The sequence below is a fragment of the Ursus arctos genome, unplaced genomic scaffold (assembly GCF_023065955.2).
Source record: "Ursus arctos isolate Adak ecotype North America unplaced genomic scaffold, UrsArc2.0 scaffold_4, whole genome shotgun sequence".
Classification (NCBI taxonomy): domain Eukaryota; kingdom Metazoa; phylum Chordata; class Mammalia; order Carnivora; family Ursidae; genus Ursus; species Ursus arctos.
This window is the reverse complement of record NW_026623056.1, coordinates 83,327,328-83,341,583: the sequence shown is the minus strand read 5'-3', so window position 1 is coordinate 83,341,583 and position 14,256 is coordinate 83,327,328.

Sequence of the window (14,256 nt, the reverse complement as noted above, 5' to 3'; positions counted from 1 at the left end):
ATGCCAAGTATTGGTGTGTGTTTTGAAGCTAGCATGGTATCTGACACAGGCCAAGTTCCTGCTCTCTGGTGGGGCTGATATACTAGTGGGTGGGGGGCGGCGGTGCAGATAAAAACCATAAGCAAGCAAGATCATTTCAGAGTGACATGAGGACAGAGCAACAGGGGATAAGCGGGAGGGTGCCTGGGAGAGCTACCTGGGACAAGCTGGTGTGGGAGGGCTTCCCTCAGCTGCGAACATCTAGGCTGAGACCTGAACAATGGGAAGTCTGAGGCCAAGAGTTCCTAGAGGGCCAGGCTGGAAGAAGAGCTAAGTCCAAAAGCCCATGGGGCAGGAATCAGCCAGAAAAGGAAAGGGAAGAGCCAGTCTAGCGTGGAGTCATGGATGACCATATTGAGGGCTGGAGCAATGGGCTGGCTATTGGGATCATGAATTGACATGGAAGAGTGAGAGAAATGGTCTAGGGGTAGAGGATGGAAGCCCAACATTCTGTTTTAGTGTTAAGTTTGAGAGGCCTACTGATACTCAGGCAGATAGAGTCCTAAAGCCATTAGGTGGGGCAGAGCAAGACAGGGGCCATGCCGGTGAGGGATGGGGGAGCCATGGAAATCCACCAGGGGTGTCAGATTCTAAACAGGATGAGGGAGACATCTATGGGGGCAATCTTGTATGAGGAGTCAGAGCATGCCAGAGAATGAGGGTTGCATCCACACTGGGGTAGGGGGCAGTGTGAAGCACCAAAGGGGTAAAGAAGGAATTCTCATGGGGATAGCCTGGAGCGGGGTCTTGGGGCTCAGTTGGGTTGAGGAGGGCATCCATGCCGAGAAGGAGGTGGCAGGGGAGACCGGAGATTGGGGAAGATCAATCACACTATAAATCTATTCAGGCTAATGGGAGCTAGGGTTCTCACCGTTGGAGGAAGAAGTTACAAGTTTTTTTTTTTTTTTTAAGATTTATTTATTTGACATTTTGTGCATGGCATAGGCCTATTTTTTATTCCATCTTGAGTTGTTTAAGGTGTGAGATAGGGTCTCTATTTTAGATTTTTCTATTCTTTTGAGTGAGGCTTGGATGGCTATGTATTTCCCCCTTATGACCACCTTTGTAGTATCCCATAGGTTTTGGACCGATGTGTTTTCGTTCTCATTGGTTTCCATAAATTGCTTAAGTTATTTAATTTCCTGGTTTACCCATACATTCTTTTTTTTTAAATATTTAATTTAATTAATTTATTTATTTGACAGAAAGAGAGAGACAGCCAGCGAGAGAGGGAACACTAGCAGGGGGAGTGGGAGAGGAAGAAGCAGGCTTCCCGCGGAGGAGCCTGATGCGGGGCTCGATCCCAGGACCTCAGGATCATGCCCTGAGCCGAAGGCAGATGCTTAATGATTGAGCCACCCAGGCGCCCCTACCCAAAAATTCTTAAGCAGGATGGTCCTTAGCTTCCAAGTGTTTGAGTTTCTTCCAAATTTTTTCTTGTGATTGAGTTCCAGTTTCAAAGCATTGTGGTCTGAGAATATGCAAGGAATAATCTCAATCTTTTGATATTGGTTGAGACCTGATTTGTGACCCAGTATATGGTCTATTCTGGAGAAAGTTCCATGTGCCTTCGAAAAGCATGAGTATTCTGTTGTTTTAGGGTGGAATGTTCTGTATATATCTATGAGGTCCATCTGGTCCAGTGTGTCATTCAAAGTTCTTGCTTCTTTGTTGATTTTCTGCTTAGAGGATCTGTCTATTGCTGAGAGTGGAGTGTTGAGGCCCCCTACTATTAACGTATTATTATCTATCTGTCTCGTTATTTGACAGAGAGAGAGAGAGAGAGAGAGCACAAGCAGGGGGAGTGGCAGGCAGAGGGAGAAGCAGGCTCTCTGCTGAGCAGGGAGCCTGATGTGGGGCTTGATCCCAGGACCCTGGTATCATGACCTGAGCTGGAGACAGATGCTTAACTGACTGAGCCACCCAGGTGTCCCAAGAAGTTACAAGTATTGAGAGGGAGATGTTGGAGGTGTTGATGTAAACTCATGATTTTCTCTAGATGGATAGATAGATTCATAGAAAGAAAGATGGAGAGATACATAGAATATAAAGAGATATAATAATACGATATATAATATAATTAGATGTTATATATAACTACATTATATATTATAATATATAAAATATATACAATATAGATATAAATGCACATGTGTGAATGTATATATTTTTATATGTGTGTGAATATATATTTTTATATGATATAGATATATATAATTATAAAATAAAGATATATTTTTCCCTAACTCTGCCCTCTAAAATATGGTGACTAACATAATATAATAAAAATATTATTATAAGAAAAAATATATAAATGCATGCATGTATGTGTGTATTTTCCTCCCTAGTTCTACCCTCAGAGAGGCCTTGTGACATTCCAATAGCGATAGGCATACCTAGTTCCCAAGTCTTTGATTCTAAATATAATACGCAGCAAAAGAAACTGGGTTCCTTGGAGAAATGTCTGATTCTGGGGGAGGGGGGAAAGCACAAGGTAGGTCTAGAACATCTGATTCAGGAAAGCAAGGCAATTCTCAAAGAATGATAAGGGCATCTCAAAAAGACTGGCCCAATTAGGGACAATTAGAGCATCAAAATAAATAATGCTAGTAATGGATTATGACCCACTGAATAAAAAGGGAAATCATGAGTCCACACTGGTAGTTTCCTTGTTTTATACTAAATAAATTGAAGGTTTGATGAAGAGCAGGATGTTTGCCAAGTTTCAAAGCATCGCTCCACAAAGATGCTTATTAATTACAAAGGTGAAGAGAGTATCTTTACAACGGCAAATGTTGGCAGAGGTCCTCTTAATCAAGCGATATAATTGAACATCCTCAATGTTGGGATGAAGCAAAATTGCACACCACTGAACTGGAAGCAATGGGAAGAAGACAGAAGTACCTCATTAGTGACACTCCTGCCAAAGGGGCATAACCAAATATAGTGATATTCTAGAAAATAACTGGCCAGTAGTCTCTCAAAGTCATGAAGGTCAAGGTCATGAAGCTCACAGTCCGCAAGAGATTAAAGAGACGACAATTAAATACAACTTGTGACTGTGAACTGGACCCTTTTACCAAGAGGACATGACTGGTGGCCTTGAAGGGGGTCAGGAGATTAGATGGTATTAATGCAACAAAGTGAATTTCTTGATTGTGAAGGTTGTATTGTAGTTATCAGAAGAGTGTCCTTGCTTGTAGGAAGTAAACATGAAAGCATTTATAGGTGATGGGGCACCAGGAAATGGCTCAGAAAAAATGTTCTTTGTGTTATAGTTTGACTTTTCTGTAAGTTGGTGATTGTTTAAAAGTAAAAATTTATGGAAGACATACAAAGAGGAAGGTAGCGAGATTTACAACTTTTCAAAAAAGATTTTATTTATTTATTTGACAGAGAGACAGCCAGCGAGAGAGGGAACACAAGCAGGGGGAGTGGGAGAGGAAGAAGCAGGCTCCCAGCAGAGCAGGGAGCCCGATGCGGGGCTCGATCCCAGAACCTCGGGATCATGGCCTGAGCCGAAGGCAGACGCTTAACGACTGAGCCACCCAGGCGCCCCATGAGATTTACAATTTTTGACCTTGGTGGAAAGGTATGAGCTGTAATTATAAAACTGCACATCATCGGCATGGAACTGGAATGTTAAGTCATCAGATGTGTTGGGTCACCTAGGGAACAGGTGCAGAAGAGGACAGAGGACTGAGGCATCCAGAAGAGAAGTGAGGCAAGGGAACTGCCCTGCATCGTCAGTTGGATGGGAGGAAACCAAGAGATTGGATGTCATAGCAGCAGGGAGAAGAGAATCGTTGATTGTGGCAGATGGATGGAGCAAGATGGAGTGATCATTGGGCTTTGCAACTCAGAGACTGCCAGTAACCTCTTGACAAGAGCTGTCTCAGTGGAGTCCAGTTAGAGAGTATGGCAGGCTGAATGATGCTCACCCCTATCCACCCATCTCCTGATCTCCAGAATCTGTGACTCTGTTACCTTAGATGGTAAAAATGATTTTGCAGATGTGACTAAGGATTTTGAGAGGGGCAGATTATCCTGGATTATTTGTACAAGCCCAAGGTAATCATAAGATCCCTATAAGAGAGAGACAGGAGGGTCAGAATCAGAGAAAGAAGATTTAAGTATAGAGGAGGGGCCAGACATTGGAAGAGGCTGCACTGCTGACCTTGAAGATGGGGGTTAGGAGCCATGAGCCAGTGCATGCAGGTGGCCTCAGAAGCTAGAAAAGGCAAGGAAAAGATTTCCCCTTACAGTCTCCAGAAGGAACGCAGCCCTGTCCTTGACTTTGGGACTCCTAACCTCCGAAATTGTAAGGTGATATATGTACGTCATCTTCAGCCACTAAGATTGTGATCATTTCTTCTAGCAGCGACAGAAAACTGAGAGAAGGAAATCCAGAGAAAGAGACAGAGTTGTGAACAAACATAGTAGGTGAGAAAGGAAAGAGAAAACAGCTTTGAAAAAGCTCTGGTGTCAAAGTGAGCAGGGTGGCCCATGGGACACAAATGACTGGTTTTATTTTATTTTTTAAAGTAAATAGGTTAATTCTTTTCGAGCCCCTTTAGATTCACAGGACAATGGAGTGGAAAGTAGAGCGTTCCTATAGTACCCCCTCCTCTTCCCCTCTTAACATCTTGTATTAGTGTGGGGCATTTGTTACAAATGAGCAAAATTGAATCATGATTATCTACTAAAGTCCATCTTCCACATTAGGGGTCACTCTTGGTGTTGTGCATTCCGTGAGTTGAATACGAATAACGACAGATAACGACGTGGACCCATGGAAAATGAAACGAATAATGATATGGGTCCCTCATTATAGCATCATACAGAGTATGACGCCCTGTCCTCCACTTATTCATCCCTCTTTTTCTCCTCTCGACCCCCTGGCAACCATTTATCTTTTTACCATCTCCATAGTTTTGCTTTATCCAGAATCACGTATAGTTGGGATCATACAGCACTTAGCCCTTTCAGATTGGCTTCTTTCTTTTGGCAGTGTTCTTTAAGTTTTCTCCATACTTTTTTGTGGTTCGAGAGCTCCTTTCTTTTTAGTGCTGAATAATATTCCATTGTCTGCACATTCCTGTTGGTTTATCGATTCACTTATTGAAGGACTTCCTAGTTGCTTCCAAGTTTTGGCAATTATGAGTAAAGCCTCTGTAAACATTTGTGTGTAAGTTTTTGTATGAACATGTTTTCAACTCAGTTGGGTCTATATCAAGGAGTGCCATCTCTGGATCATACGTGCAGCTTTGTAAGAAACTGCCAAACCGTCTTCCACGGTGGGTGCATACCATCTTGCATTCCCACCATGGGGCTGAATGTTCCATATCCTCGTGTTAGCATTTGGTGGTATTGGGGTTTTGAATTTTTGTCATTCCAGTAGGTATACAGTTGTATCTTGCCGTTGTTTTAACAGGCAGGTATTTTTTTAAGTTTTTATTTAAATTCCAGTTAGTTAACGTAGAGTGTAATATTAGTTTCAATTAGTGATTCAACATTTCCATACAACATCTGGTCCTCATTACAATAAGTGCCCTCCTTAATCCCCATTACCTATTTCACCCATCCCCTCACCCACCACCCCTCTGGTAAAGGGGTGGATATTTTTTTAAAAAAAGATTTATTTAGGGGCGCCTGGATGGCACAGCGGTTAAGCGTCTGCCTTCGGCTCAGGGCGTGATCCTGGCGTTATGGGATCGAGCCCCACATCAGGCTCCTCTGCTATGAGCCTGCTTCTTCCTCTCCCACTCCTCCTGCTTGTGTTCCCTCTCTCACTGGCTGTCTCTGTCTCTGTCAAATAAATAAATAAAATCTTTAAAAAAAAAGATTTTATTTATTTATTTGAGAGAGAGGGAGAGCGTGCATGCAAGTGGGGGGAGGGGCAGTGGGAGAGAATCTCAAACAGACTCCCCACTGAACACAGAGCCTGATGGGGGCTCGATCCCACGACCCATGAGATCACAACCTGAGCCGAAACCATGAGTGGGACACTTAACCGACTGAGCCACCCACGTGCCCCAGGGGTGGGCATTGTTACGATGGGAGATGACCAGGCATGTTCATAGTCTGTTGAGGATGATCCTGTAGATTGATAAATCGATAATGGGGAGAAGAGGAGATAAAGGGAAGAGTAAACTTGTTGAGATGGGAGTGGAATCCAGAACACTGAAGGGGCTGGTTTTAGGTAAGACCAGGGACATTTTGTCCTTTGTAACAGGAGGAAGGAAGGCAGAAAGAGTGGCCATATTTGAAGGCAGAAGGTAAGAGGGTATCTGACAGGAAGTATGTGGCTTTTCGTAGGAAGTAGGGGGTCACATCTGTTAATGAGATAAGCAGAAAGGGTCATGAAGGTTTGTGGAGAAAGAACATTCTAGATGTGAAATACCCTTGTAGATCAAAGGCTTCATGATGAGAGGTGACCCAGTGAAGGCATTTCTCTGGGCTGGAGAGAGTCCCAGTGCATTCGATCCTTCCCTTCATAAGATCCATACTCCTACAACTTTCTACCCTCCCAGGGGGTCACTGGAAAGAACGCCAAATCAGGAGCCTGGAGAACAGGATCTGCTCTCAACTCTGGCATGAATGTGTCATTGGCCAAGTTTATTTCTGGGGCCAAAAAGTTCAGCTCTAGCTTCCTCTTGGCAGGTCCTGGCTGAGGCTGTTGATGGCTGTGCCCATTATAAGATAAGAGCTCTTGCTCAAACTTGCATGTGTGAGGACAGTGAGGGCCAATCCCCCCGCCACATGTCCCCCACCCCCCACCGAGACTCTGACTGAAACCCTAAACCATGGTTTGATTATACTTTGTCTCTCTCTCTGCGTGCCTCTGCCTTCTGTGGCCCAGGCAGGTGGAAAGAGATGGCGCATGGGGGTGGATGGGGCTGCTGCTTCTGGCTCAGCTCCCAAATCTCTCTGCTAATAGTTCAGGGTGTCGCAGCCTTGGCATTTCGGCATTTTCTGGCCCTGTGTGACAAAGAGGCCCTGCCTCCTTCACACCCAACCTCAGCTCAGAGACTAAGCCATATGCACCCGACTCCCCGTTCCCCACCTCTGGTTCTCAGAATGAGTCATTTCCTTCCTCTTTCGCTCTCTTCTTGGGCTAGCATCATTCTCTCAGGGCTTGGCTCTGTCCCTCCTTCATGTTACCAGGCTCTTTATGAGTAAGGTTCCAGGGTCCTGGTGCAGCTGCAGTCCCGTGGAGCCCAGACCATAGCCCAAGCTTGCTTGAGAAACAGGTGCCACCAGGACTTGAAGGGAAAGACAAAAGGAAGTGAGGGGGTTTGAGACAGTTTTCTTATCCAGAGCATGCTGATGGACCAAGTGATTCCTAAAGTCTATTGAGATAATACTATGGCAATGACTTAATTTTGCGTATACGTTATTGAATCCCGTCTAGTGAGCTCCTATGCAAATGTAGATTCATTTTTTAAAAATCCCTCAACCTTACTGTTTTCTCACATATCTTAACTCTCCCAAAGTTGCACAGCCATCCGTTGGGAAGACTATGAGCATGGGAGCTGAGGGGTTCCCAGGAAACCCTGATTTTCTAGGGGGAGTGGCCCAAGAGGGCAGGCAGCTCACCTCAAACTGCCCGGACTTGACCCTCAGTCCTGGTGAGTGCTGGGGAGCAGTGGCTAGTGGTACCATTTTCCAAGGTATTATGTGTGATGGCTTATTTTCTTTGGCACTTTGGCTAGGGTATGTCTTTGGGTATGGCAGCCCGCCGAGGTTCCCGATCTCACTGGGGAGGATTCAGTCAGTGTCCGCCAGGGTGAACGCTGTAGGGAACTGTGGAGCCCTCATTAGTGCCCTTAGAAGAAGAGAACGAGACTCTCACCAGGAACAGACTGGTCAGCACATTGATTTTGGACTTCTGGCCTCCATGACCATGAGAAATAAACACCTGTTGTGTAAGCCACCCAGTCTAGGGTATTTTGTTGTAGGGCCCTAGCAGACTTAGATGGTACAGTTTTAATATAATCGAATTTTTTAGAAATGTAACTGCTGTGTAAATTGAGGAAAGATTGTACTCTGTTTCATGCAGAACTTTACCACCCGCTCTTCATTCTGGAAAAGCACACACCAATAACGTCACTCATGGTATCTGACTCAACGATCGTGCCTGTATCAGACTTTGTGGCAGCTGGTGAGTCTGGAACCGGAAGTCAGCACAGTCCAGTGTACGGATTAGCAAATTCACTCCTCATTGCATCTAGCGAGGGTTTGAGGAAGGTGAGGCCGGAAGGGCAGAGTGCAGGGCTGAGACTCTGGTGGTAGCTCAGATGTGACGGGGCCTGGGCCAGGACGTCTGTGGCAGGCATGGGTTAGAAATATGTCAGGAGATGAGTAAGTGGGACTTGTGGTCCTTGAGGTCCCTTGAGGAAGAAGGAGCTCTCTCTCCAGACAGCTTTGGACTCAAGCTGCGACGTCAACTCTTCCCTCCTATGTCTCCGGCCTGCTGGCCTCCACAATCACGTGAACCAGTTCCTGGAACCAAATCTCTCTGTTTCTCTCTTTCTCTTCATATCGCATTGGTTCTGTGTCTCTGGACGCCCCTGACTAATACAGTATAAGCAGGAGCAGACGTTGGGGGTAGAGGAAATGGTGAGCTCAGTTGGGGGCACAGAGGGTTCAAAGTACAAGGGCCTTGAAGACGTTTCCAGGGGATAGTTGGTTCTATGCACCCAGAGCGAAGAACATTTAGCCCACGGGGGGGATTTAGAGGCTAGCTGTGGACAGATGGTGACTGTCGCATTGAGTGCAGATGAGCTACTCCGGAGAGCCTGGAGAGCAGGACCTGGGGATGTGAGGACGGAGCTACCAGTAGCCTCAACCTTTAGGGAACAGTGGAGGAAAATAAACCAGCCGATGAGACAAGAAAGGAGCAGTCAGGGAGGCGACAGGGAAACCACAGCTGCCAGGGGAAAAGGGTTCATGGAGGAAGTGGTTGACAGAGTCTAAGGGTGCTAAAATGTCAGGAAAATTAAATGCCTAGCTGTCGCGGGTGACTTGGGGGAGCGCAGGTTTTGTGCGGTGGGGAAGGGGGAAAGCCAGGTGGCCGTGGGTGGCCTGAGGACTGAAAGGCAGAACGCAGAGGACTTGTTTGCAAAGGAGTTTTGCCAGGAAGGTGTGGGAGGAGATAGTGTTGCTGCTGGAGGGGTTTTGGGGGGAAAAGACCTCCTGCTTCATTCCCCCTGTGTGGGAAAGCCTTGGGTGTGTTTAGTTTATTTTTTATTTTTATTTTTTGAGAGAGAGAGAAAGTGTGAGAGCACGAGTGGGGGGAGGGGCAGAGAGAGAGGAAGAGAGAATCTTTCTTTTTAAGATTTATTTATTTTAGAGAGAGAGAGCATGAGCAGGGGAGGGGCGGAAGGAGAATCTCAGGCAGACTCGGCGCTGAGCTCGGAGCCCGACCTGGGGCTCGATCTCATGACCCTGAGATCACGACCTGAGCTGACATCCGAAATTGGACACTTAACCAACCAAGCCACCCAGGCGTCCCCTTGGGTGTGTCTAAATGCTGGTGCACAGGAACTGTTGGCACTGGGGAGGACAGGAAACAGCAAACAGGGCTAAGACAGAGTTCAAGGTCTGAGCAGGTGAGAGTGGTGCCTGACCATCATAGATCTTTTCAGAGGAGGCCTTTCTAACAAATGGTAATTTCTACTTGCATTTTGGAAGTTTCCCAGGGTGATGGGTTTGCCCTAAAGGAAAGAAGTCACTGCCTCTTCAGTGCTATCTGGACCCCAGCTGCTTTCCCTGCCACAGAGGGAACACACTTTTAAATTCCCTAATATATTATATATTCTTTTATTTAACATTTTTTTTCTTTTCTTCAATTTTAATTAAACCTCAGGTACACAGAATTGGAATCTTCGTAATGCTTCACGACATTTTCATGACATTTTCCCATCACTGGTCCGTATCTGTCCTGCTTCAAATTAGTTATTTTGAATAATATAATAACATCCGTGAACCCACTTACCCGCTCTCATCTATGCCCCTAACAGTAACCTACATCTAACGCTCCCGCAGCCCACCTGCCGGATTCCCCCAAACCTGGGCCTATCATCTCCCTGCTTTCTCTTTTTTATATTGCTGTGTTACATGAATATGTATCCCTTAAAAGCACTTAATAATTTTTAGTTGTTTTTAATTTAGGGTCTTTAGGACTGCACATTTCCATATAATACTAAATGGCTAAGGACCATCCCCACAGCTGCAGGTGGCTAGAATTCATTCCATTTGGATGCTACATCATGTTCATCACGTGGCTAGCCCATGGTGGAAGGCAGGATTCCAGCGTGGCCCCCTAGGTCCCGGTGTCCACACACTTTATTCAGTCCAACACGAATCGAGGTGCTGCTGTGATGGGATTCGCTGGATGTAATTCAGGTCTGAAATCAGTGGATCTTAAGAAAGGGAATTTGACCTAATCCTACGAGGCCTTAAAGTCTGGGGCTAGACCAGAGATTTCAAGCCACAGAGAGATTTCCCTGCTAGCTTTGCAGAGGAAAGCGGTCATGCTGTGGACAGGGCCATGTGACAGGTGGCCGACAGAAGCGGAGCACGCCCCAGCTGACAGCCATCCAGAAAGTGGGGCCTGTGACCTGCCACCGCTAGGAACTGAATTCTGCCAACAACCCGTGAGCTTGGAAGCCAACCCCAGCCTCAGAAGAGCTGGCCGCCCGATCCAACACCTTGAGCCAGACTGGGCAGGCCGTGAGCAGAGAACTGAGCTCCGACCCGTCCAGACTTCTGACCTATGGAACTTGGAGGTAATAAATCGGCGTTGTTTTAAGCCACTAAGTCTGTGCTAATTTGTTACGGAGCAGGACGAAACAAACACAACGATAATCTAATCTCCTCCGTTCCCTTGATGAGTATCTGGGTTGTTTACAGATTTTTCTTTTTCCTTTTTTTTCTTTTAAGATTTTTTTCAAGATTTAGGTAACCTCTCCACCCAACGTGGGCTCGAACTCACAATCCCCAGATCGCCAGTCACATGCCCTACCGACTAGCCCGCTGGGCAGCGCCAGGGTTTTCTTACTGCGAGCAGTCCTGCTCTAGACGTCCTTGTGTATTTGCCTGTTTGACAGGGGCACGAGCTGCAGGGATGTTTCGGAGAGTGAAACTGTTGAATCATAAGGTATGTGAATATTTCACCTTAGAAGGACATGCCAAACATTCCCCCTGTGTTCTCACACGAGTGTATTCCCCCACCAGCAAACATGCAACGATTTCTGTTTATTCGAGCCTCTAGCTCAGGTACGTTTGGGCAAGAAGGTCTGGTTGGTGTGAGGATCTATTCTTTGAAATTTGTTTAGAGGCTTCATGACGGCCTAGTGTATGAGCAGTTTTTGTAAGTGTTTCATGTCTGCTTGAAACACTGTGTTTTTAAAGCTTTGGATGCGTAAGCCTCTGTATGTTTAAGGTGATATTCAGATCTTTTATATTTTTGCTGATTTGTTTGTTTGTTTGTTTCCTTGACCCATCATTCGCTGAGAAGGGTGTGTCAGACTCCCCAGTTGTGAAGGTGGACTTGATCAATTTCCCCCTATATTTCTATCAGAATTGTTTTATGGAAGTACGATTAACATACAGTGTTACATTCGTTTCAGGTGGACAATATAATGATTCAACAATTCTATACATTCCTCAGTGCTCACTACAGATGTGGTCACCATCTGTCACCATGCATTATTACAATATTATTGACTATATTCCCTATGCTGTACTTTTCATCTCTGTGACTTTTTTATTCCCTTTATCTATTTCACCCATCCCCCACCGACCTCCCCTCTGGCTACCACCTGTTTGTTCTCTACGTGTAAGAGTTTGTTTTTTTGTTTGTCTCTTTTTCCCTCCGTTTACCAATTTTTTTGCTTCACATATTATTGGGGAATTAAAACTTATGATTTTTAGAAATCCTCCTCATCCTTAATAATACTTTCTGATTTATTTTATACTGCAGGGTTGACCACACATCTTGATTTGCTTTAGACAGTCCTGTTTTATTTCTCTTTTCCTGCTGTAACTCTTTTTAAAAATTTTTATTTATTTATTTTTAGAGTAAGAGAGAGAGAGAGCGAGAGCAGGGGCAGGGGCAGAGGCAGAGAATCTGAAGCGGACTCGCTGAGCACAGAGCCCGACACAGGGCTTAATCCCATGACCCTGAGATCATAACCTGAGCTGAAACCAAGAGTCAGATTTTTTTCCTTTGTATAAACTGTTTTTTTCCTCTAGAAAGCTTTCAGAATTTTCTTTGTCTTTGATAGTTCCATGTCTTAAAAATTATTTTTATTAAATCTCAACTCTTGAGTACTTTTTTAAAAGTATGATTAATATACAGTGTTATATTCATTAAGGCGTACAACAGAATGAGTCAAAAATTCCCTGTTCAGTGCGTATCATGATAAATGTGCTCTTAACCCCGTTCATTTATTTCACCCATCCCCCCACCCACTTCCCCTCTGGCAACCACTAGTATTTTTCTCCACATTTAAGTTTTGTTTTGTATTAAGTTTGTTTTTTCGTTTCTCTCTTGTTTTCTTCGTTTGTTTTGTTTCTTAAATTCCACATATGAGTGGAATCCCATGGTATTTGTCTTTTCCTATCTGGCTTATTTCACTTAACATTATACCCCCTAGGTCCATCCATGTTGGCACAAATGGCAAGATGTCATTCTTTTTATGGTTAAGTAATATTCCTGTGTGTGTGTGTGTACATACAGTACCATGTATACAGTACCATGTATACACACACACGCACGTGCACACACACACACATACACACACAGCTTTATCCATTCATCTAGCAATGGACACTTGGGTTACTTTCATATCTTGGCTATTGCAAATAGTGCTGCAATGAACATAGGGGTGCATATAACTTTTTGAATTAGTTGTTTCTGTTTTGTTTGGGTAAATACCCAGTAGTGGAATTACTGGATCATATGGTAGTTCTATATTTAATTTTTCGAGGAAATTCCATGCTGTTTTCCACAGTGGCTGCACCAGTTTGCGTTCCCACCAACAGTGCACGAGGGTTCCTTTTTTCACACATCCTCACCAACACTTGTTGTTTCTTGTATTTTTTATTTTAGCTATTCTGACAGGTGTGAGGTGATATCTCATCACAGTTTTGATTTGCTTCTCCCTGCTGATGAGTGACGTTGAGCGTCTTTTCATGTGTCTGTCGGCCATTTGTTCGTCTTCTTTGGAAAAATGCGTATTCAGGTCCTCTGCCCATTTTTTAATTGTATTATTTATTTTTGGGTTGATGAGTTGTGTAAGTTCTTTATATGTTTTGGATATTAACCTCTTCAATATTTCATTTGCAAATATCTTCTCCCATTCAGTAGGCTGTCTTGTTGTTTTGTTGATGGTTTCCTTCACTGTGGAAAAGTGTTTTATTTTGTCGTAGTCCCGATAGTTTAATTTTGCCTTTATTTCCCTTGTCTCAGGAGACATATCTAGAAAAATATTTTTATGGCTGATATCAAAGAACTTACTGCCCATGTTTTCTTCTAGGAGTTTTATGGTTTCAGGTCTCACATTTAGGTCTTTAATCGATTTTGAGTTTATCTTTGTGTGTGATGTAAGAAAGTGGTCCGGTTTCATTCTTTTGCTTGTAGCTGTCCAGTTTTCCCAATACCATTTGTTGAAGAAACTGTCTTTTTCCCATTGGATATTCTTGTCTCCTTTGTTGTAGATTCATCGACCATGTAAGTATGCGTTTATTTCTGGACTCTGTGTTCTATTCCATTGATCTAAATGTCTACTTTTGTGCCAAGTGTACTTTTGTGCTTGTGTTTTGATCACTACAGCTTTGTAGGATATTTTGAAATCTGCGATAGTGATACCTCCTGGTTTGCTCTTCTTTCTCAAGATTGTTTTGGCTACTTGGGGTCTTTTATGGCTCCGTACAAATTTTAGAACAGTTGTTCTAGTTCTGTGAAAAATGTTGTTGGTATTTTGATAGGGATTGCATTAAATCTATAGATTGCTTTGGGTAGCATTGGTTCTCCCAATCCGTGAGCATGGAATATTTTTCCATTTGTTTGTGTCATCTTCAATTTCTTTCACCAGTGTTTTATAGTTTTCAGACTGCAGGTCTTTCACCTCCTTGGTTAAGTTTATTCCTAGGTATTTTAGTCTTTTTGGTGCAACTGTAAATAGGATTATTTTCTTAGTTGTCGTT